The 23,675-nt window shown below is 35.9% G+C and overlaps 1 protein-coding gene across 1 annotated transcript in view; it reads left to right on the top strand.

Moving 5' to 3' along the window:
- Window positions 1–23,675, top strand: part of LOC117326942 (excitatory amino acid transporter 2-like) — a 121,677-nt gene that overhangs the window by 65,239 nt on the left and 32,763 nt on the right. The gene's annotated exons all lie outside the window — the stretch shown is intronic.

The raw sequence follows: 23,675 nt of genomic DNA on the forward strand, positions 1-23,675 counted from the left end.
CAAAGCTGTGTTATAGTGTGTATTCAGTAGCTCTAGCTATAGGAGGGTTATGTGTGCACCTAGCTGGTACAGTTTTGGTGCTGCCTGTCATCCCACTACATTTGTAGAAAGAGCACTCCTCCTTTCTGTCCCCTTTCTGTCCCCCTCCTTCCAGTTCCCTTACTCCAGTCTCCTCCCCTTCTCTCCCCCTGTTTCTGACTCCTTCCTGTCCCCAACCCAGCACCCCCAGTCCCCGTCTGCCCCTTTTCTCCTTCCTGCTGTCTCTCCTCCCTCCAGCCCCCTGCCCCCTTTTGCCCCCCTCCCAATCAACCCCCTTTGCCTCCCTTCTGTCTTCCAGGGCCCCCACGCCCTCTACCCCTTTTCTCTCTTCTGTCTTTCTTCCCCTCCCCCTCGCCCTTTTCTCCCTTCTGTCTCCCCTCCACCTCCCCCTCGCCCTTTTCTCCCTTCTGTCTCCTCTCCCCCTCCTCCTCCCCATTCCCCTCTACCCCCTTTTCTCCCTTCTGTCTCCCCCCTCCCCTTTTCTCCCTTTTGTCTTCCCTCCCCCTCCTCCTCCCCCTCCCCCTCTACCCCCTTTCTCCCTTCTGTCTCCACTTCCCCCTCCCCAGGGGCTATTGAAGCTATCTGGAGTATTCAGGTATTCACATGTTGTGGTACAAATACTTTGGCAGCTGTTTGTTTTCCTTTGGTGATGTATGGATGTCTTATATAAACCTTTATGGCTGTATGTATCCAACCTTCTGACATCCCTTTCCTCTTTCTTCTCATTGAACTCTCCAGTACACAACTTCGTGTACAATCTGTGGGGTTCTTGATGGATACAAAATACAAAGCAAGTATCAGTGTTACAGCCCCAGGGGTGGGAGGGGAGGGGAGGGGGTGGAGAAGTAACATCACAAGGCCAAGATCTTATCCTACATTCATTCACAGCGATATCTCCCTTCATACTGGAGCTACAAATCGTTTTGGTGTATTTTATACAGAAGTTCATAGCTAATGTTCATATAACGTTTCACAGGACAAAAGGTTATCATTAATTAGCATATTGTACTAATTACTATTATAGCATATCAAAAGCATCTTTATTGTAGTTACGATTTTTATACAGGAAGCTGTACAACTGGGTGGCCGTGGGAGAATGATGTGTACCCTTGATTTATTGAATGTCATAATGTAACAATTAAGTGAAAATCTAGATAGTATCTATATAGGTAGTTCAAACAGGTTATCTTAGCCCGAGATGATGGCCAAAATCCAACTCCAGTTTACTAGTATACGTAAGGGGCCGCGGTGGCCGAGTGGTTAAGGTGTTCCGACACTTTATCACTAGCCCTCCACCTCTGGGTTGTGAGTTCGAAGCCTACGTAGGGCAGTTGCCAGGAACTGACTGTAGAACTGACCGTGACCGTAGGGCAGTGGTTTTTCTCCGGGTACTCTGGCTTTCCTCCACCTCCAAAACCTGGCACGTCCTTAAATGACCCTGGCTGTTAATAGGACGTTAAACAAAAACAAACCAAACCAAAAGTATACGTAAAATATATATTTTTGAAATATACATAACCTTCTATTTTCACAACTTTTCATAGTACAGGATTTCCGGATGAAAACATTTATTAGCAGCAAAAGTCTTTTGAAATTATTTTTCAGTACACTAATTCTAAATCTAAATGAACTCATTTTTCAATATACAAATACCTTATGATTATAATGAACACATTTTCCATCGCAAGAACTCAAGATATTGATCTTTTTGAACAGATTTTTCGCTGCAATTTTTGTCTGTGACCAATAGATTGGAGCAGTACCCAACACTACCCAACCAGTTACAGTTTCTAGTGCCAGCTCTTTACAGAGAATCAATGTGGAGTAACTTTTAGAACCAGCCAAAATCCAATTGAAAAGAAACAATGCTATCAAATAGAGAAATGATTTTCGCAATCAGATTTTCATCTCCACAATAATTCTTTACCAGCTGCTTCATCTAATTTTCAAAATGGATTTGAGAGGTGACCTTGAGTGGACGGCGTTTCCCTGGCAACAGCATTGGAATTGCAGAGGCATTCAAGATAGCTCATTAGAATTTTATTTTAATTCATTTTCAGTATTAGAATTCAAATATCTCTATATATGTACAGTTGTCAATGTGAAAATGGCTATTTATTGAGTAAACTGAGATTTCCATAACCATTTAAAGTACAAACCTTCATAACTCAACGTTTATTTTGTTGATGATTAGAACACTTTGCCTTTCATTATGGTGATCAGGGTTCGATTCCACGATCAGATCTGTAAGTAGGGGTCACCTGTAGCTGCTGGACCATGTGGATTTACCCCAGGAGTTCCACGGTGGCCGAGTGGTTAAGGTGTCCCGACACTTTAAAACTAGCCCTCCACCTCTTGGTTGCGAGTTCGAAACCTACGTGGGGCAGTTGCCAGGTACTGACCGTAGGCCTGGTGGTTTTTCTCCGGGTACCCCAGCTTTCCTCCACCTCCAAAACCTGACACGTCCTTAAATGACCCTGGCTGTTAATAGGACGTTAAACAAAAACAAACAAACTCTGTGGTCACAGTATGACCTCCTTCTGGAGTCAAACTCAGCGTGAAGTATAATTGAAATAATCAAATAATATAATTCTTGTATTTTGAACAATCTAGTTTAAAACAGCTAGTATACGGTATTTATCTTAATATAACATCATACCATTATATTCTGAATGTATGTCAGATGTTGTAACAATTTATCAAAGCTCGCATATTAAACGATGATTAATGTACATATCTTCTCCCTGTCAGGTTAAAAAAAATCCCAAAAATGTTAAGTACTATCATTTTGAAGTCACTGGTAGGTCATGCTTGGAAATCATAAGTAAGGATATTATATATTAGATATATATATCACTGTACAATAATTAAATTTGATAAAACTTGTGATGATGGAATTCGTGAGGCAAAAAGAAGATACCATATGGACCGCCTAGGAAATTATTTACCTCTCTCACAGTGGGAATTAAGAAACCCCTAAAAAATCTGATGTATTATAAATCACAGATTTCTGTGTTTTAGGAGATGAAGGATGCTGTGAAGATTTGTTCGGAGATTATTATTACTTAGTAAGATCTGAAGGTAAAACTGAGGATCAGATGTTTGTTAACCCATATAGATACTGATGTGAAGTTGGGGAGGGGGTATATTGGAATAGCCTTCTATGTCTGTCTGCCTGTCTGTCTGTCTGTCTGTCTGTCTGTCTGTCCATCTGTCTGCCTGGAGGGGGTAAACTGGAATAGCCCTCTCTGTCTGTTTGGAGGGGGTATACTGGAATAGCCCTCTCTGTCTGTTTGGAGGGGGTATACTGGAATAGCCCTCTCTGTCTGTTTGGAGGGGGTAAACTGGAATAGCCCTCTCTGTCTGTCTGTTTGGAGGGGGTATACTGGAATAGCCCTCTCTGTCTGTCTGTCTGTTTGGAGGGGGTATACTGAAATAGCCCTCTCTGTCTGTCTATCTGTCTGTTTGGAGGGGGTATACTGGAACAGCCTTCTCTGTCTGTCCATATGTCTGCCTGGAGGGGGTATACTGGAATAGTCTTCTGTGTATGTCAAACTGTCTGTTTGGAGGGGGTTTAATGGAAAAGCCCTCTCTGTCTGTCTATCTGTCTGCCTGGAGGGGGTATACTGGAACAGCCTTCTCTGTCTTCCAGTCCATCTGTATGTACTTCCCGCCATCTGTACAAATGACTTCTTGACATTTAGCTAGATTAATCAAGCACCAGAAGGAGGAGGAGGATTCTAGTATCAAGTTTAAGATAAACAAATTCAGATTAAACAGTATTAATGTTTAAGTCACTCTGAGCTGCTCTGCTAAATTTTTTTCTATTTGAAGCAAAATTCACCTATGCCTACAAATTTCACGGGAAAAAAGAACTTTGTTTATTTTTTTGTTTTTAGAAGTAAACAACACAGTGACCTCCATAGGAAAATTGTCTGTAACTTTTATGCATTTGTATGACATGAGGAACTTGGAATTCCACAAAATGGCTGTACTCGCCTTTATAAGGAAATCTGAATGTTTTGAGGTTTGAAGGTCTAAGGTCAAGGTCACATAAAACTATTTAACCTGCATCACTATTGGGATATACAGAGTTATTAATTATATTGTCTGTGGCTTAAATTGTCCCATCTTCTTAAGCGCTCTTTGTTATGGTATCTTTATTGTGACTTTGAACTATTAAACCAACAGGAATGGTGTGATGTCTGTCAGCCCTAGCTACATTGTACTTCATTGAAAATAAATTTAATATACACAGCCATCAGACTTGATACACCTGCAGTTTCACAACTGAACATAAGCAGGGTTATGTAGATTTAATTTATTTTTTCCTCAATTTTCACCATCTATGTGAAGTGTATGTTTCCATTTATAGCTTTATGTTAACCTTCATTGCCACAGTTGCCAAGGGAGATAATTCTCTCGAAAGGGTTTGTCAATGAAACATGATCTAGTCGTACTGAAAGAAATTTTAGAATTTTTTTCTGGTGCGAAGGAGTGGTTATCATATCTTCCGAATAATTGTCAGGTGAAGTCTGGCCTATGTTTTAAAAGAAGATATATAGAATTTATTTTCTTGTGTGGCCGAGTGCATGGTGATCACTCTTCCGAATAATTGTCTGGAAAGAAAAATCATTTCATATCGTTTATCATTTCATCCCTGAATCATCCATCTGTCAGCTGTGAAGTTGATCTTTTTTATCACTTTTCTAAGACAGTAATTTGTATTTATCTCTTTATAGATATAATTCATTTGACATAGAATTTTGTATTCTAGTTTTTCATATGACTATTTATCCTATAAGCCCTTGTCTTAAGTAATTAGACTACCCATATATATATATTTATTACTGCTAAATATATATTGGCCAACTCGGCTTATCATTGGATGAATATGGTGCATCTAAAAATAGAATAACAAAAAGAGTTAACGAACATCAATAACTTTACATTTAATTTTGTATGTTGAAATAAACCTGCATGGCGTCCAAACTTATCGTAAATGTCAGACAATCGATATTGAGATTTTATGACTTCACGAAATAGAGATCAATTTGAACATATCTGTATGCATGCAAAAAACAAAAAAGTCATGTGACAGGAACAACATGGAATTTACCTGTATCGTAAATCATTAGAAGATAGTAGGTATATATACATGTACACCGTACATGTGCATGTATTAATTAATGTCTTTGCTATGTATGTCCCTTGTGTGTCACACGGTTAAAAAATGTTTGGTATGGTATTTTAGACCACACTACGAAAAATGTTTAAAGGCATATGGGCTACGATATTCATGTGAAAAATATCTGTCCAGTTTTCAGGGAAAACTATTTTCAAAATGAGTAAATGAATTAAAAAATACTGTACCTTATATTGTTTTGCTGTCATAATCGTGTAATTGAGGAGATTTTGACAATTGTTTTCCCTCAAATTATATTTATCGTACCGTTGATAATTACCTACCGATTTTCCTATAGAAGATTAGCATTGCTGAACAGGTTTTTTTTGTCCTGCTTAAGTTAAAGATTATAAAACAATGTTAACCCTATTACCATGTGCATCTACTACAAAAACTGGTCCAATCCTCGAGCTCAGACTCTACCTCGAAAGTTATAGAATATAAAATACCAAACAATCTGAACGGCTGTAAAATCTTGGCATACGTAACTCCTTGATATAAGGGGACAGGTTTTTTATCCTCAGTAAATAAAGTTTATTATTATTATTATTATTACAAGCTAACCGGTAATAAGTATTTATATATTAAAGTATTTAAACGGTAAAAATTGTAATCCAGACGATTCTGCCGTTGATACATTTATTATGAAGTGTTTACAAAAGGTAATGATCGCGATAGTAACGTGGCCCTGTGGTCAGGGTCAGCTGAGGGAGTCAGATCAGACCTGCAGACCAGTCAATTTTAAACAAAGATGCACCCTGTACATGAGAAGTACAAATATACTTGATAGAAATAACCCGCAAATAAGCAAATAAGTAATTAGATCGACTATGGTTCAGAAGATGAATTATTTTTATGACCATATCCGTAAACTGTAAAACGAAAGTAGGTCTAGCCCAACTACATAGGTTACGATACAATAGCTATGAATTAAATCTGTGTTACTTTCCGTTGTATTTTAGCACATTGGTGTCTCAAAAATTGCGAAAATAATCCGGGAATGTTCAATGATCTTCTGTTTTTATTATCGTCGTGTTTTCTGAGTCACGTTCTAATAACCGACGCCACGAAATGTCATACAGCTAATGGACCGAAGTGTTATCCACTCCAAACCTCCACTTATCGACTATAGATGCCTGATTCTATAGCAGGTGGGCTTCCTACGTCATCAAATTCATTTCCCGCGAAATTTCTGGGAAATCTAAAACAATTCTTTAAATGAAATGAAGCGAAAAAAAATAGAAAACGTCTAAATAAAAGCATCGTGATCAGTATTGAGTACAACGTTAAAGTTCATTGTAAATAATTGCTACTATTTGCTAACCTAAAGCATAAGTAATTTAAATCAAATTATTTTAAAATCAATATTTCGTTTCTATTATAATCTTGAAATTTGTATCACAAGATCATTTAGAAGCTTTGCAGTACTGACTCTTTCAAACGCACAGATGTTTTGATTTGAGCAAAGATGGCAACCCGAAGCTGTGAGGCGGTTTGGATTGGAATTAAAATGCGTATATTTCGGCAAGTAAACATCGTACAATGTCCCAGTGTGGTCTGATCATCTAATTTTGTCATAATGTATTCAGAACAGTTGTGGTTTAGTCGCTACGGTCATTAACATAAAAATTCGGATTATTATATAAATACTTATTTAATTATTCCACATTTACAAAAATAATATTTTTTGCATAATATTCAAGGTAATAGAAACTTTCATACATTTTTTTCCATACACAATATAAAGTTTTATCAATTAAAACAGACAATGTTTTTGTGAGGCAATATCGTGGATATAAATTATACGTGTTTAAATGTCAGTTTTTTTCAGCTGATGGAGACATATCATTTATAATTCATGGTATTTTGCCTCAATGTAATTGTCTGTCTGTTGTGACAAGAAAATGTTTTTTTTTCCAAGATTCAGCCGATAACTAACATTACAATTTGTAAATTGACTTAAATGTTTTATAGCGTTGTCAGGGAGAGGTGCCGTTGTCATGGAGACAAGATACGTAATATCAGTGTAGATACATGTACAAGTATTACGTAATGAATTCTACATTTCAGAAAAACCATCAGTTAAAATATCAAAGTGAGAATTTGCGAAACAAAAACCATTTACATGTATCAATAAATGCTTTTAGTATTCACTTAAGAGCCTAAACTGTATATATACAATATGTTTCAATTGTGTTAAAGTTTTATAGTAATTCCCACAGAGAATTTTATTTTATGTTTTTTAAAAGAAAAATTAATCAATGAACTTTATATTTAGAAACTATCAGTAATTAGCTGTTAAGTTTCAACCGGGCAAGACTATAAACCCAACTTCCCAAATATCAGTCCCAAGCATTTGTATGGAGCTCTTTTCTAAAGGAGGTTCTTTTGTCACAGTAATACGTATAGCATTAAGTCCTTAATACCAGTCAATTAATGGGTGGAATTATCTATCCCTGTTTGGCATTTTCTTATATTGTCACATTATAAGAAACAAAATCTTGTATAATTCCCAATTTTAGCCTAAATCCAATGAATTCCTGGTATTTTAGTCAGCTATAAATGTACTTTCTCAGTAAGACATACCGGCTGGAGAGGCAGACGGCTGGATAACAGAGTCAAGTTTATATAGAACACAGTGTTAATGGATTAGAGGCCTCATTTGCATTGCCTCTGTGGCCGGTTGCATGGTGGCTGCATGGTGGCACTGTGGCATGGTGGCTCTGTGACTGGTGGCTCTAGGCATGATATGGCTCTTTGGTTTGGTTTGGTTTATAGTTTTTGTTTAACGTCCTATTAACAGCCAGGGTCATTTAAGGACATGCCAGGTTTTGGAGGTGGAGGAAAGCCGGAGTACCCGGAGAAAAACCACGGGCCTATACGTTCAGTACCTGGCGACTGCCCCACGTAGGTTTCGAACTCGCATCCCAGTGGTGGAGGGCTAGTGATAAAGTGTCGGGACACCTTAACCACTCGGGCCACCACGGCCTCCTTTGGCTTGTAGCTTGGTGGTTATGGTAGTTATAGTGGCATTATACAGTTTTAAATCAAACACGTACAACATAAGCTTCCTAAACTCCATGTTTTTATTCATTTGACTATAGTGACACAATTCAGAAATTATAGAAATATCCTGCATTTTTTTTTTAAATTTATAAAATTTATTTGATAATTTGGCAGTTGTACCTCTCTCCTTGCATCCAGAACAACTTTTTTAAAGTCTAATTTCTGTTTCCTCCATGACCTCTAGGGAGTCTTAGAATATTTCACTTTTGGCATCACTGTATCCAACTCTTTTGTATTGAAAGATACTAATATCTTGTGTGTGTGTTGTGCAACCGCTGCTAGACTGACCATGCACAGGGGACTGATAGAGATATTGAAACTTCTATCAGGCATATCCATGAGGCCAAAATCATGAAGCTCAATTTTTCTGAAATTTTAATATTCTAGAGACTTGCCTCTAAGGAGCCAAATTGCAGGATATGGCAAACCTTGGGGGGTAATGTCAACCAGCAAATGTCTACCTACTGCAATCTCTTTAAATGCTAATTTCTGATGTTCTCTATATTCATTCTTTCACTATTATTTCTGTCTATGTATATATCGTTTGTCTATCCTATCTGTCTATCCTCTCACTATCTGTCTATCCTTGTGTGTAGTTTGTATATTCCTCTATGATGGATCCTTTCTTTCTATCAGTTCTGTCTATCCTCTCACTATCTGTCTGTTCTCTCACTATCTGTCTATCCTCTCACTATCTGTCTATCTTCTCACTATCTGTCTATCCTCTCACTATCTGTCTATCCCCTCACTATCTGTCTATCCTCTCACTATCTGTCTATCCTCTCACTATCTGTCTATCCTCTCACTATCTGTTTATCCTCTCACTATCTGTCTATCCTCTCACTATCTGTCTATCCTCTCACAATCTGTCTATCCTCTCTCTATCTGTCTATCCTCTCACTATCTGTCTATCCTCTCACTATCTGTCTATCCTCTCTCTATCTGTCTGTCCTCTCACTATCTGTCTGTCCTCTCACTATCTGTCTATCCTCTCACTATCTGTCTATCCTCTCACTATCTGTCCATCCTCTCTCTATCTGTCTATCCTCTCACTATCTGTATCTCCTCTCACTATCTGTCTATCCTCTCACTATCTGTCTATCATTTCACTATCTGTCTGTCCTCTCTCTATCTTTCTGTCCTCTCACTATCTGTATCTCCTCTCACTATCTGTCTATCCTCTCACTATCTGTCTATCATTTCACTATCTGTCTGTCCTCTCTATCTGTCCATCCTCTCACTATCTGTCTATCCTCTCATTCTTTGTCTATCCTCTCTCTATCTGTCTATCCTCTCTCTATCTGTCTATCCTCTCACTATCTGTCTATCCTCTCACTATCTGTCTATCCTCTCTCTATCTGTCTATCCTCTCACTATCTGTCTGTCCTCTCACTATCTGTCTATCCTCTCACTGTCTGTCCATCCTCTCACTATCTGTTTCTCACTATCTGTCTATCCTCTCACTATCTGTCTATCCTCTCACTATCTGTCCATCCTCTCACTATCTGTCCATCCTCTCACTATCTGTCTGTCCTCTCACATCTGTCTATCCTCTCACTATCTGTCTATCCTCTCTATCTGTCTATCCTCTCACTATCTGTCTATCCCCTCACTATCTGTCTATCCTCTCACTATTTGTCTATCCTCTCACTATCTGTCTATCCTCTCACTATCTGTCTATCCTCTCACTATCTGTCTGTCCTCTCACCATCTGTCTGTCCTCTCACTATCTGTATATCCTCTCACTATCTGTCTATCCTCTCACTATCTGTCTCCTCTCACTATATGTCTATCCTCTCACTATCTGTCTATCCTCTCACTATGTCTATCCTCTCACTATATGTATATCCTCTCTATCTGTCTATCCTCTCACTATCTGTCTATCCTCTCACTATATGTATATCCCCTCACTATCTGTCTATCCTCTCACTATCTGTCTATCCTCTCACTATCTGTCTCTCCTCTCACTATCTGTCTGTCCTCTCACTATCTGTCTACCCTCTCACTATCTGTCTCTCCTCTCACTATCTGTCTATCCTCTCTCTATCTGTCTATCCTCTCACTATCTGTCTATCCTCTCACTATCTGTCTATCTTCTCACTATCTGTCTATCCTCTCACTATCTGTCTGTCCTCTCACTATCTGTCTACCCTCTCACTATCTGTCTGTCCTCTCACTATCTGTCTATCCTCTCTCTATCTGTCTATCCTCTCACTATCTGTCTATCCTGTCTCTATCTGTCTATCCTCTCACTATCTGTCTATCCTTTCACTATCTGTCTGTCCTCTCACTATCTGTCTGTTCTCTCACTATCTCTCTATCTGTCTCACTATCTGTCTATCCTCTCACTATCTGTCTATCATCTCACTATCTGTCTATCCTCTCTCTATCTGTCTCTCCTCTCACTATCTGTCTGTCCTTTCACTATCTGTCTCTCCTCTCACTATCTGTCTATCCTCTCACTATCTGTCTATCCCCTCACTATCTGTCTATCCTCTCACTATCTGTCTCTCCTCTCACTATCTGTCTATCCTCTCACTATCTGTCTGTCCTTTCACTATCTGTCTATCCTCTCACTATCTGTCTGTCCTCTCACTATCTGTCTGTCCTCTCACTATCTGTCTATCCTCTCACTATCTGTCTATCCTCTCACTATCTGTCTGTCCTTTCACTATCTGTCTATCCTCTCACTATCTGTCTATCCTCTCACTATCTATCTGTCTCACTATCTGTCTATCCTCTCTCTATCTTTCTATCCTCACTATCTGTCTATCCTCTCACTATCTGTCTATCCTCTCACTATCTGTCTATCATCTCACTATATGTCTATCCTCTCACTAACTGTCTATCCCCTCACTATCTGTCTCTCCTCTCTCTATCTGTCTATCCTCTCACTATCTGTCTATCCTTTCACTATCTGTCTATCCTCTCACTATCTGTCTATCCTTGTGTGTAGTTTGTATGTTTACCCTTTCTGTCTATACTTTCTCTATTCTTTTATTCTATAATACCAGTATACTAGCTGTTCCTACATTGATGGAGAATGGAATTGATGGATTCACCAAGTACTGGTCTGTAACAGTAATACATATAGAGTTATTTTAAGGTTCTGATTTAGTGATCCGACACCTGTAGTTAAACAAACTCTCCCCTTGTAATGTTTGGTTATTCGTTTACTGTTTTGATACAATGGAGAGGTAGCATTAACCTGGCCTGACATATCATATACCGCTTCAAACCGAAAAAACTTCATCGGCATGCAAGTCATGCCTCGTGTTTTCAGATATTGTATTGGAGAGAGAATGTCTTTTATCTTTTAAGATATGTTACAAAGACCAGGATGAGCAAATTTACATAAGACTTTCCAGGTTCATGTTAGAACATTAGAGATATGTCAACTCCACACAAATTATATCAATCTACGCTTTCTGTATCAAATGCATCGATTAAAGCTTGATAACTTTCTTAAACTTTAGTTTAAGCATTTTCCAACGGCTGTGCTACTTTGTTTTAAAGGTATAGGATGAGTTTTCATAGGTTATTTTAATGTATCTTTAATGTTAATGGGTTAAAGATTTTAATGGGTTAATTGTGATAATTTAATGGGTTGATTGTGATAATTTAATGGGTTGATTGTGATAATTTAATGGGTTGATTGTGATAATTTAATGGGTTGATTGTGATAATTTAATGGGTTGATTGTGATAATTTAATGGATTGTAAAGTAAAGTCATTAATAATTACGTCATGATTAATTTATAAAGTGTTGATGTACAACAGGGCGTGGTTAGCTATAATTGATTTTAATGGTATTTTTTTTATTTTTTTATTTTAAGAAACTTATTTATTTCATGAGAAATACATGATTGAGGTCTTATTTACAGTATAATCACTCCATGCTGGAGACACACTCTGTATATTAATGACAGAAAATTCAGTACAGCTGTGTCCTAAGTGGTACCTGTCTAACGTAATCATGATCTGTTTGTTCAACAACACTGAAAATGATAGGTCTAGACTGAGCTCTTCGAGCCCTTCTGTGTACTCTTACTTCACTTTGGAAACAAGAGAGATCTTTCTCTGATGGAAGGGGAGATGTCTGTTGACTGCTGTTTATCTCCAGAACTACAGATGTCCGACTGACACTTACACTTATTGATAAATATGGCTGGTGTGTCCAGAATGTCAGGCATCATGTGTACCCTGGATTCCCCTCCCCCTCCTGTACACATGACTCTCCCCTCCTTTCTACTTTAAACATTCCAAGATAGCTGGACTGTATAAAGTAGTCCATGTGTAACTGATTATAATGCAAGTCAAGCATAATTGCTGCTTCTTTAAATTATCTCACCACTGACCAGCTGTTAAAGGCATATGGTCAAGCTGGTCAGTTTGACAGGTCAGGCTGTGGATGAATAAATAAGAATGAGCATACATACTTGTGTATACCAATTGTATACAGCTGATATGGTTCTGATAGCAGTAAGGAATTTTTCATCAGTTTTTTGTTTCCCAGAAAAATATCAGTTTATTATGATCATTTTGAATCTGAAATAATTAATTTTTCTTTGTTTTCATGGTAAATACTCAAATGTGATTGGTTGAAAAATTCTTTTCATTCTTCTATGAAAGAAATTCCGAGAATGGCGCGAAAAATGTGATGTCACAATACGACAATTGACGTTGCGTATTGATTTGAGAAAAAGAATCCCATTTAAAACCAGTAAAATTGTACATAAAACATGTTTTGAATTAGAAAATCATTTTCAAAAATTAATTATAAGCGTTGATGTCAATTTTTTTTTAGTTTCATCGGGGTATGAAACAAATTTTGTTTGCAAACTTCTGTAAGAATCCGCTACACATACAATGTGGAGGACATCTCAACACACCAGCTTCATCTAAAAATATCATCCAGAATTTATAATCCTGTGAATCTAGAAATCAGGAATGCTGGGCATTATATAGGACTAAAGTTTCATCGTGTAACTATGAATATATAAGGCTCAGTTTCTTAAAAAAAGTGTCAATATCATTTCAACTTAACCTGGGAAATAGCTACATACATGTATAGTATGTACATCTCAATATTAAAATTTTGTTTTTGTATTTTAAGGTAAAAAACTTAAGTATTTGAGAAATTAATGTATCATCTTTATTGATCTATTTTATTTTCCCTGTTCGAAATAAGTATATTTGAATTTGGTGTCTTGTAATTAAAAAAATAAACAAATAAAAGCTGCCTTCTAGACTGCATAAGCATATTTCAAACTGAGGCAGGTGTGCATTTAGATTGCATAAAGTATAATATGGTAACATATGGGCTTAAAATTAAAACTACATGTAACTGGTGCTTTATCACAAAATCTTAAAAAATAATATTGTGATATATTAAACAAGACAGATACAGAAATAATTGAAAAAGTAAAAAAACCTACATTAACATTAATCTAATTTTAGATATGAATAAAAATGTTCTGCAAGATATTCAAATCATTAGTTGTCAGTATTAATATCCTGTATCTGATGTTTGATTGGACTAATATGGCAAGCTTTCATGTTCTAGGGTGTCGAGTGTTGATCTGCAGATATTTTTTCTCGTGTGACTTTTCGTGACTGACATGTACATGCTTTGTACATGCGTGTATACATACAGATGCCAAAAACACATGTTCTGTTAGAAGGGTGGGGACAGGGGAAAAGGAGGTACATGTTCGGGTTTATTTCACTGTACAGGCAGACAAAAATCGGGATTATCGTGTACCATGACGCAGTACATTCCAAAAATTCTCTTGTCGTCTTAATCACTAGTACTTCAATTACAACCTACATGAAATACGTAATATATAAGCATATATTATACTCATAAACAGTAATTAGATGTTTGAATTTACATTTTGAATTAAAATGTGCATTATAAACATTTTAAAGATATTTGAAGAAAAAAACTTGAAAATAATTGCATGCTAAAAAAAAAAAAAATTATCTGATTTACCTATAAAGCTAATTCTACATTAAGTCATTCCTTGGATAAATATGTTCAAACATGACTTCCAAAATCTAATTCTACATGGATCAAGTCATTCCTGGGATAAATATATTTGAACATCATACTTCCAAAAGCTAAATCTTCATGGAGCTATTCCTAGGATAAATATGTTCAAACATGACTTCCAAAATCTAATTCTGCATGGATTGAGTCATTCCTGGGATAAATATGTTCAAACATGACTTCCAAAGGCTAATTCTACATGGATCGAGTCATTCCTAGGATAAATATGTTCAAACATGACTTCCAAAATCTAATTCTGCATGGATTGAGTCATTCCTGGGATAAATATGTTCAAACATGACTTCCAAAGGCTAATTCTACATGGATCGAGTCATTCCTAGGATAAATATGTTCAAACATGACTTCCAAAATCTAATTCTGCATGGATTGAGTCATTCCTGGGATAAATATGTTCAAACATGACTTCCAAAGGCTAATTCTACATGGATCGAGTCATTCCTGGGATAAATATGTTCAAACATGACCTCCAAAATCTAATTCTACATGGATCGAGTCATTCCTGGGATAAATATGTTCAAACATGACTTCAGCGGATGGTGAGAAAGGTTACCCAAGGTCACAAATCTTCGGATTTGATGAGACAATCAGCGTGTTAACTACCACCTAGGGCTATCACTGTTGTTTTGGCCGTGTGGAGCAAATATGCGGAGTTTATTATAAAAACACCAAAGATTTTTTGGGGCAGGCAGGGAAAAAGTGTTGATAGATTTGTCAGAACATCACAGATGTATCAATCATTGCTCTGTGTTAATAGACATATAGTTACACAAATTCTGAGTTTATGATAACATTACTTGATGTTGTTTTAGGCAGACCGAAAAATGCTGATATTTTGGACGCAATTGCAGACAGTCATTTACTTTTGCTACTAGATATATAGATATATATATATATAGCATATTTATTGAAACGCTATCGAATGGTCTTTTAGGCAGCATACAGGAAAAAGAATTGACATCATGCATATCCGACTTTGGTCTGGTTGCTACCAAAAGTCATATGGTGCCATCTTTTTTATTAAAACTCTATCAACTGTTTTTTCAGGCAGACACTGAAGATAATTGACATCATAACTTGCTTTGTGTCGGTATGAATACATGCAGTCTTAAGTGCCATGTATATTGTTTATAAAAAACACTGCCAAATGCTTTTTTAGGCAGACAGAAAAATCTTTGACATGGCGCTGTTGTCATTTAATTGCTACTGTACCAATACAGTTTTTACATAGCAAATGCATGTGTTGTTTGGCTACTTCGCCAACGAATGTCAAAACATTTAGTTTTTCTACATCAAAAGTGCTCTGTTATATACACTGCAGTACTATCATAGCCCCAGTAGAGATTGATCTACGAGGGTACCTTTGTTTGTACAGGCAGATAGGGAGTATATATACTGCCCTTGTAAATATAACATTTACTGATAGTTATATAATGATATTTACTATAATCACGACTTTAATGATTCAAAGCACTCATTTGACCTCAGATTGGCATGGTAGCCATGGCAACATAAGTCCCATAATGCAACACCATGCCAAAGTTGACCCAATTTATCATCAATGCAGAGGTTGGGAAAACAGGGGCCATATGGGCCATATATAGGCACATGGAAACTCTTAATGGCCCATAGAAATTTGAAAGTCTTATGTAGAGAAAGAGAAAATGGCCCAAGAGATAGTTGTACATTTAATTGGCCCATACCTAGACTCCGCCTCCCCAATCCTTTTCAATGCCTTTAAGACCCTCATTATAGACATAGGTGAAACTCTTAAGGTTCTTTCAGAATTTGTGAAAAATGGAGGCAGAAATCATTGATGATATGTTTAAAAAGAACGAGACAGAAAAATTTGGGTGTTTTAACCAAACATACATAAGAGAAAAACACTTGCAAGGCTTAAACATTCACTATTTTCAACAGGGACTTACAAGTTTTGACCGAAAATTTAGACAAAAATTATCGTTGTTAATTTTTTTTTTCATCATTTCCAATGATCCTGAAGAAATAACAACTTAGTTAAAATTTGTAGTTTTAATTTTTTTCCAAGCTTGAAAATTTGGACACAAGCATTTTTCTCCAGAGAAATCTTAAAAAGTTAGAAAACATAAAGCGACTAGAGGATCGATGCTGCTCATCATGCACTTCATAACAAACTTATAAACATTAAATTGTCAAGGATCAATTCAAATAGTCCAGGATAGAAATTGGTTTCAATGAATTTGAACCATTAACATTATACATTGTGTAATAGGAAGGAGTAATGAAAAATACCCCACCCGTGTTGGTTGTTGAATTAGGGACCTCTCGCTCTCAGGACAAACATCATTTCACTTGGCTAAAGGGAAATTCTCGCTAGTCTGAGCTAGTAAGGTGACCTTATACTCTCTACTTTTACAATTGTTTTGAAACAACTATATTACCACCAACTTCATCAATAGGGAATCTATGTAAAAATTCAAGATGGCCATTCAACCTTGTGTATTATTTATGATGTACTTTGCATTTATGGAACAATTGCAAAAAAAAAAAAAAAAAAGGTACCTCTATCATGGTAATTATCAAATTTGAGAAATTAAACCCACGGAAATAACCATGTTTACAAAAGTTGTGTACATCTTTGAAATCCTTCAGTAGTTTTCTTTTTCTAAATTTCCTTTTTTAATTTTTATTTCAAAATGATTTGTGGCATTAAAGAATTAATTTTGGTGAAAAGAAAACATTTTTATATTTATTTGATTTAAAGCATTATGCCACTTTACCATCACCATGTATCTCCTCTTCAAAAGAGTTCCTAAATGAATGACAAAGCAATTCAAAAAAAATTAGAGAGTACATGTTCAAAAAAGGGAGACCAATCCAAAGTAGAATATATCTTTAAGGGAGATAACTATATCTTTAAGGGAGATAACTATATCTTTAAGGGAGATAACTATATCATAAAGGGAGATAACTATATCTTTAAGGGAGATAGCTATATTTTTAAGGGAGATAACTATATCTTTAAGGGAGATAACTATAGCATAAAGGGAGATAACTATATCTTTAAGGGAGATAACTATATTTTTAAGAGAGATAACTATATCTTTAAGGGAGATAACTATATCATAAAGGGAGATAACTATATCTTTAATGGAGATAACTATATTTTTAAGGGAGATAACTATATCTTTAAGGGAGATAACCAGATCTTTAAGGGAGATAACTATAACATAGAATTGTGATTTTTCTTTTGTGGCTTCCAGTTTTGGACAAGAAAGTGATGACAATATATTTGATACATCCATTGCAATTCAACTCTTTCAACTTCCCAACCACTTTGTTTCCCTTCATTTTATTTGGCAATAATTCACTTTTGGCAATAGTGGTAAGTCAGTAGTAATTGTAAGGGTTATGTCCCTTGACAAAAAAAAAATCCCAAGTGTATAGCATTGGTTTTTAAAGAGGTATATTACCTTAATTATAATGACATCACTGAACAAAATTGTGTAATGTAGCATATAACCTTAATTAGTCTCCTGAGATTTTAGTTGATTCTGTTACTTCTAACACTATATTAGTTTAAGACATACTTTTAGTCAAATCATATATATTATTATTTTTAAGCCTGTACATATCTACAACATATGAATTTAGTGTCTGTTTACTTCTCCACTCATACATCTTTAAGATAAAAGATTAATGGATAAGAGAAATGTATTACATGCTATATGCTCTTCACAGAGTTGAGGATCCATCTGCTGTTCTTGGTGCAAGGTCAGTGTTTTTGGTGCATCTCGGTATGAGGTACATCTTAATTAACATCCTTACTGGCCGGGGTGTGATGAAGGGTGTGTTCATATGGCAGGGAAGGCAGTTCACAAATGTAAGGGGTTATGTCATATTATAAGGAGGGAAGAGTGGAGTGAAAAACAAAGATGAAGGACTGATGGAATTAGAAGTCAAGTCGAGAAAAACAAAGATGAAGGACGGATGGAATTAAAAGTCCAGTCGAGAAAGAACAAAGATGAAGGACAGATGGAATTAGGAGTCCAGTCCAGAAAAAAAACAAAGATGAAGGACGGATAGAATTAGAAGACCAGTCGAGAAAAAACAAAGATGAAGGACGGATGGAATTAGAAGTCCAGTCGATACCTGATGGCTATCATGGCTACATAATTCAATAAGATGATGTGGCGATGATGAAACTAACAGGTTAGCCTGACTTGTTTTAATTGCCTTAACACCTTTTCCTGGTGTTTCAATTTCCACTGACACTGTTTTGTAAACAGTCCAGTTCTGATGCTACGGTAGTGCTGCTCCACTGTTAAAAGGCTGTACACTTGAATTGGAAACCGCCAGTATCTGTCCAGTACAGGGAATCTAATGTTTTATCTAAAAGCTTCAATATTCTACTGCTCCACTGACCTAGCTGACGATTTTTGGATCAAATTGTTCTCACAATGGTATTAGGCGAAGGTTTTTCACACCAGCTTCATTTCAATTCCATACAAGTTATGTTGTTGTGTATTGGGTTAGTGGGTTTGATTTACAGACCTTGAAACAAATTGCTGAAATTTTAGAGCACTTATTAAAAAGGGCTCTAATTATGAAATTTTCCAAAAAGTCAATTTTGACATTTTCCTTTTCCTGAGAGTACTTTATTTCATTAACTGCTGTTGATTAGAGAATTAATTTAAAAAAAAAAAGGAATTTTCTTGTGCAACAATACTTGGCTATTTGTTGCCATCAACTGTTGATTCTAGAACTACCTGGTCCTTTGTTGCATATAATGCACAAATTTCAGCCTTTGTGATCTTTTTAACTCACTTGCCCTAGGGCAACTGATGTTTTTAAGAGTATGGCTGTACACTGGATTGACAACTGATGTTTTTATGGGTATGGCTGTACACTGGATTGACAACTGATGTTTTTATGGGTATGGCTGTATACTGGATTGACAACTGATGTTTTTATGGGTATGGCTGTATACTGGATTGACAACTGATGTTTTTATGGGTATGGCTGTACACTGGATTTACAACTGATGTTTCTATGGGTATGGCTGTACACTGGATTGACAACTGATGTTTTTATGGGTATGGCTGTACACTGGATTGACAACTGATGTTTATAAGGGTATGGCTGTACACTGGATTGACAGCTGATGTTTTTATGGGTATGCTGTACACAGTGGATTGACAGCTGATGTTTATAAGGGCATGTCTGTACACTGGATTGACAACTGATGTTTTTATGGGTATGGCTGTACACTGGATTGACAACTGATGTTTTTATGGGTATGTCTGTACACTGGATTGACAGCTGATGTTTTTATGGGTATGGCTGTACACAGTGGATTGACAGCTGATGTTTATAAGGGTATGGCTGTACACTGGATTGACAACTGATGTTTTTATGGGTATGGCTGTACACTGGATTGACAACTGATGTTTTTATGGGTATGGCTGTACACTGGATTGACAACTGATGTTTTTATGGGTATGGCTGTACACTGGATTGACAACGGTTGTGTTTCATATTCATCCATTTTGAGGGTAAAATACAAGAAGACAAATCAAAGCAGACAAATTATTGTCTCTTAGTACTCCATAAATACTTTGGATTTACCTCTGTGGTATGTGTTACCTGTCATTAGGAGTATAAAACATACCTGAGATTTACCTGTGTGATATGTTACCTGTTAATTACATTTACATAATTTTATTAAATCCTGTATCACAGAAACAAGATACCATCACATCAAGGACACATATAGTTACAAATATTGAACTTTATAGTTGATTAAAAAGAAAAAAGTTTTACAGGCATTGAATATTGTATTGCTTCCTAGCACAATATCACAAGCTGTGTCAGTTTTTAATCACTATAAATGCCATATAAAAATAGGTTAATGGCTATTAAATGACATTTCCTACTCTTTTTGCTGTTTTATGTACTATTTTTATTCTTTAGTAAGCTCAGGGGCCAGCACATAAAATTTTACTTAAAATAAATGTGTTACGTAGTGCTTATTGGGGGACAATAAAGGATAATTAGTTAGTACTCTACGTTAGGGTTGTGGAAAGTTCATGATAGCTTGCTCCTTCCATTTGGATCAGTCAATAAGCTAAGGCAAGGGGCCACGATAGCTCAGAAGGTGAGAGTGCCAGCCACAGAATCTTGGATGAAGATCGGATGTTTGCGTGGTTTGATGCTCCCTACCACAATAATGGTTTGTGTTTCTCAGGAAGCTGAGAAATAAGCCAGTCTGTGCTGTTGTGGTTGTGAACTTGAGCAAGACACTTTACCCTAATTGCTCTGGATGGCATGTGGACAATGGGCCTCCCATATGTTGTTCAGTGAGGTAGTCACCAACTACTACAAGAACACCCTGCCTCAAAATGACCCTGGCTGTTCTTGGGATGATAAATTCAGCAAAACAAAAACAAAAAAACAAAAAAAAATCTTAGGTGCTTTTGAATTTTATGCCAGATATTTATAAACAACAACAATTGTGAAACATTAAATTATATAAACCAATGCTAATATAACTCTTGATCACTTAGTTTGAAGTGTGCGAGGGGTGGGAGAAAACTTGGCCTCATGATCGAAAACTCTCATTTTTATGTTCAATCTTATACCCTGCAGTATTTGTTTAAAATTTGATTGAAAATTATAAGAAAAAAATGTATTAATCCTTAGATTCAGGTAGGAAATTTATATTTATTTATGTATAAATTTATGGTCGTACCAAAAGTGTATAGGATGTTTTTGATATACAAAGAGAATTTCAATAACTGCATTTTTACATTAATTATTAATTGATGTAATATCTTAGTTAGAGACTGCATGATAAGATGCCCAGTCATTCTAACTTGGACAATTAAAACTTGTACAATTACAATTAAAACTTGTACAGTTATAACTTGTACAATTACAACTTGTACAATTATAACTTGTACAATTACAACTTGTACAATTACAAATTGAACAATTATAACTTGTACAATTATAATTAAAACTTGTACAATTATAATTATAACTTGTACAATTACAACTTATACAATTATAACTTATACCATTATAACTTGTACAATTATAATGCTTTCACCATGGTCTGGCTACTTGTTCACATTGGGTCCTCCTCAAGGCATGAATGGACCTGAATGGGTTTTGAATGTTTTTATCACTTATAAATTTGTAATTTCTCAGCGATTTATGCAAGAAGTGATGTTATTACATAATAATGGTTCAAAAAATAAGTTTTAAAACCTGCATGTTCAGGTCCAGTTGAGCTAAAACAGGTCCGCCTTGTTCTAATGTTCATGTGTGCGGGTTTTAAATTACGGCTTCAAACTATAAAATTTTCAATAAAAAGCATATTTTTATATTGATTAATATCCTTCCTTGCATAAAACTTAAAATTACATAAAATTACATATTTATAAGCGATTATTTCTTTTAAAACATTCAGTTCCACTTGATATTGTTCATCGACTATCATCAACCAATATCAGGCTTGAAATAATTTAACTTTGATATTTTTATTAACAAAATCTTCATTTTAATTCCCATTTGCATTAAACATTGAAACATTGCATTAATTATAGCTAAAATACAGCTAGATCCCCGTTCAGGTCCCCTATATTGTAGGTTTGATTACAGACCAATTTATCAAACTTTTAACTATATCATTTAACATATCTTTTTTAACAAAAATGGATTTTATCTAAGCGATATCATTCCTTCTTGCATAAATCACTGAGAAATTACAAATTTATAAGTGATAAAGACTTTTAAAACTGATCCAAGTCTTGATTCAGGTCCAATCTGGTCCATTCATGTCTTTAGGAAGACCCTGTAGGCACACTTACCATTCCATCAGGTGACTGCTTTCTGGGGTTATCACCCTGTGAACAGTCAGCTTAATTTTGAGACAGGGTTTCGTTGTAGTAGCTGGTGGGTACCTCTCTGAACAACATATACAGGAGGCCCATCGCATGTAATCCAGGGCAATTAAAATAAGAGTCTTGCTCAAGAACAAAACCATAGGCTGTTAGCTTCCTGAGAAAAAAACACTGTCACTGGTAGAGAGCATCGAACCTTGCACCTCGGATCTTCATCCGAGGATGGGGAGGCTGATGCTTTAACCAACTTTGCTATCGTAGACTCTGAACGATTACTTGAAATACTGTATATCACACAGCCTCATGATTTGAGTCTTAGTATCTTTTGGTAACACTCAAACCAACAGGTTCTTTCTAATGGTGAAAGTCATTGACCTCTGAGCAAACCTCATCACCAACATTGCAAGCTGTTGCCCGATTCAATATATTTGAAAAATAGATAGATTTTTATCAACATTTTGATAATTCCAATAATTGCATCAGTAATTTAATGTCTTAAAAACTAACTGTGTTAGTCTGAAAGTATTTACAGGCTTACTTATTAATTATACCAGAGAAAATACATCAACTTGAAATGAATGCTAGCTGGCTCATTACCCTTTCTTTACCAGGTAAATAGTGGATCGTAAAGAAATTTCACTGTAATATAAAATTTATTTGACCCGTTCAATAAAAGCTTGTAAAATCTAGGTCAAGTAAACTAATAACAATATTTTTTTATAAAGTGCATTACATTGACACAAATGGAATATTCTATTTATCACATAACATAACAGAGGCATGGTCTAGTGGTTAAGGATGCAGGACTACATGACCTAAGGGTCGCTAGTTCAAATCAAGCATTGGACTAATGAATCCTTGAACTAGATGCCTTGCTTTGTTGTGTCCCAGTTGTAATGAGTAGTAATATGTGGTAGGGCATTGCAAAATAAAAAGTTGTGTGTTAAAGCTGTTAGCCTTAAAATGGCTGCTCCGACTGTAAACATCCCAGGGAGTTGAGAGAGACATTGGCTGCATGGTTGCTAAAGGCCTTATAATTTCACGGATAATAATTTATAATTAATTTTTCTTTGTTTTCATGGTAAATACTCAAATGTGATTGGTCGAAAAATTCTTTTCATTCTTCTATGAAAGAAATTCCGAGAATGGCGTGAAAAATGTGACGTCACATACGACAATTGACGTTGCTATTGATTCTGAGAAAAGAATCCCATTAAAACCAGTAAAATTGTACACTAAAACTTGTTTTAAAATTAGAAAATCATTTTCAAAAATTAATTATAAGCGTTGATGTCAATTTTTTTTTAGTTTCATTGGGGTGTGAAACAAATTTTGTTTGCAAACTTATGTAAGAATCCGCTACGCTACGCATGAATTTTACATGAAAGTGTAAAACCTTTCATATTTTAATAACACATCTGCCTCCCTG

This window comes from Pecten maximus, chromosome 5 (genome assembly GCF_902652985.1).
Source record: "Pecten maximus chromosome 5, xPecMax1.1, whole genome shotgun sequence".
Classification (NCBI taxonomy): domain Eukaryota; kingdom Metazoa; phylum Mollusca; class Bivalvia; order Pectinida; family Pectinidae; genus Pecten; species Pecten maximus.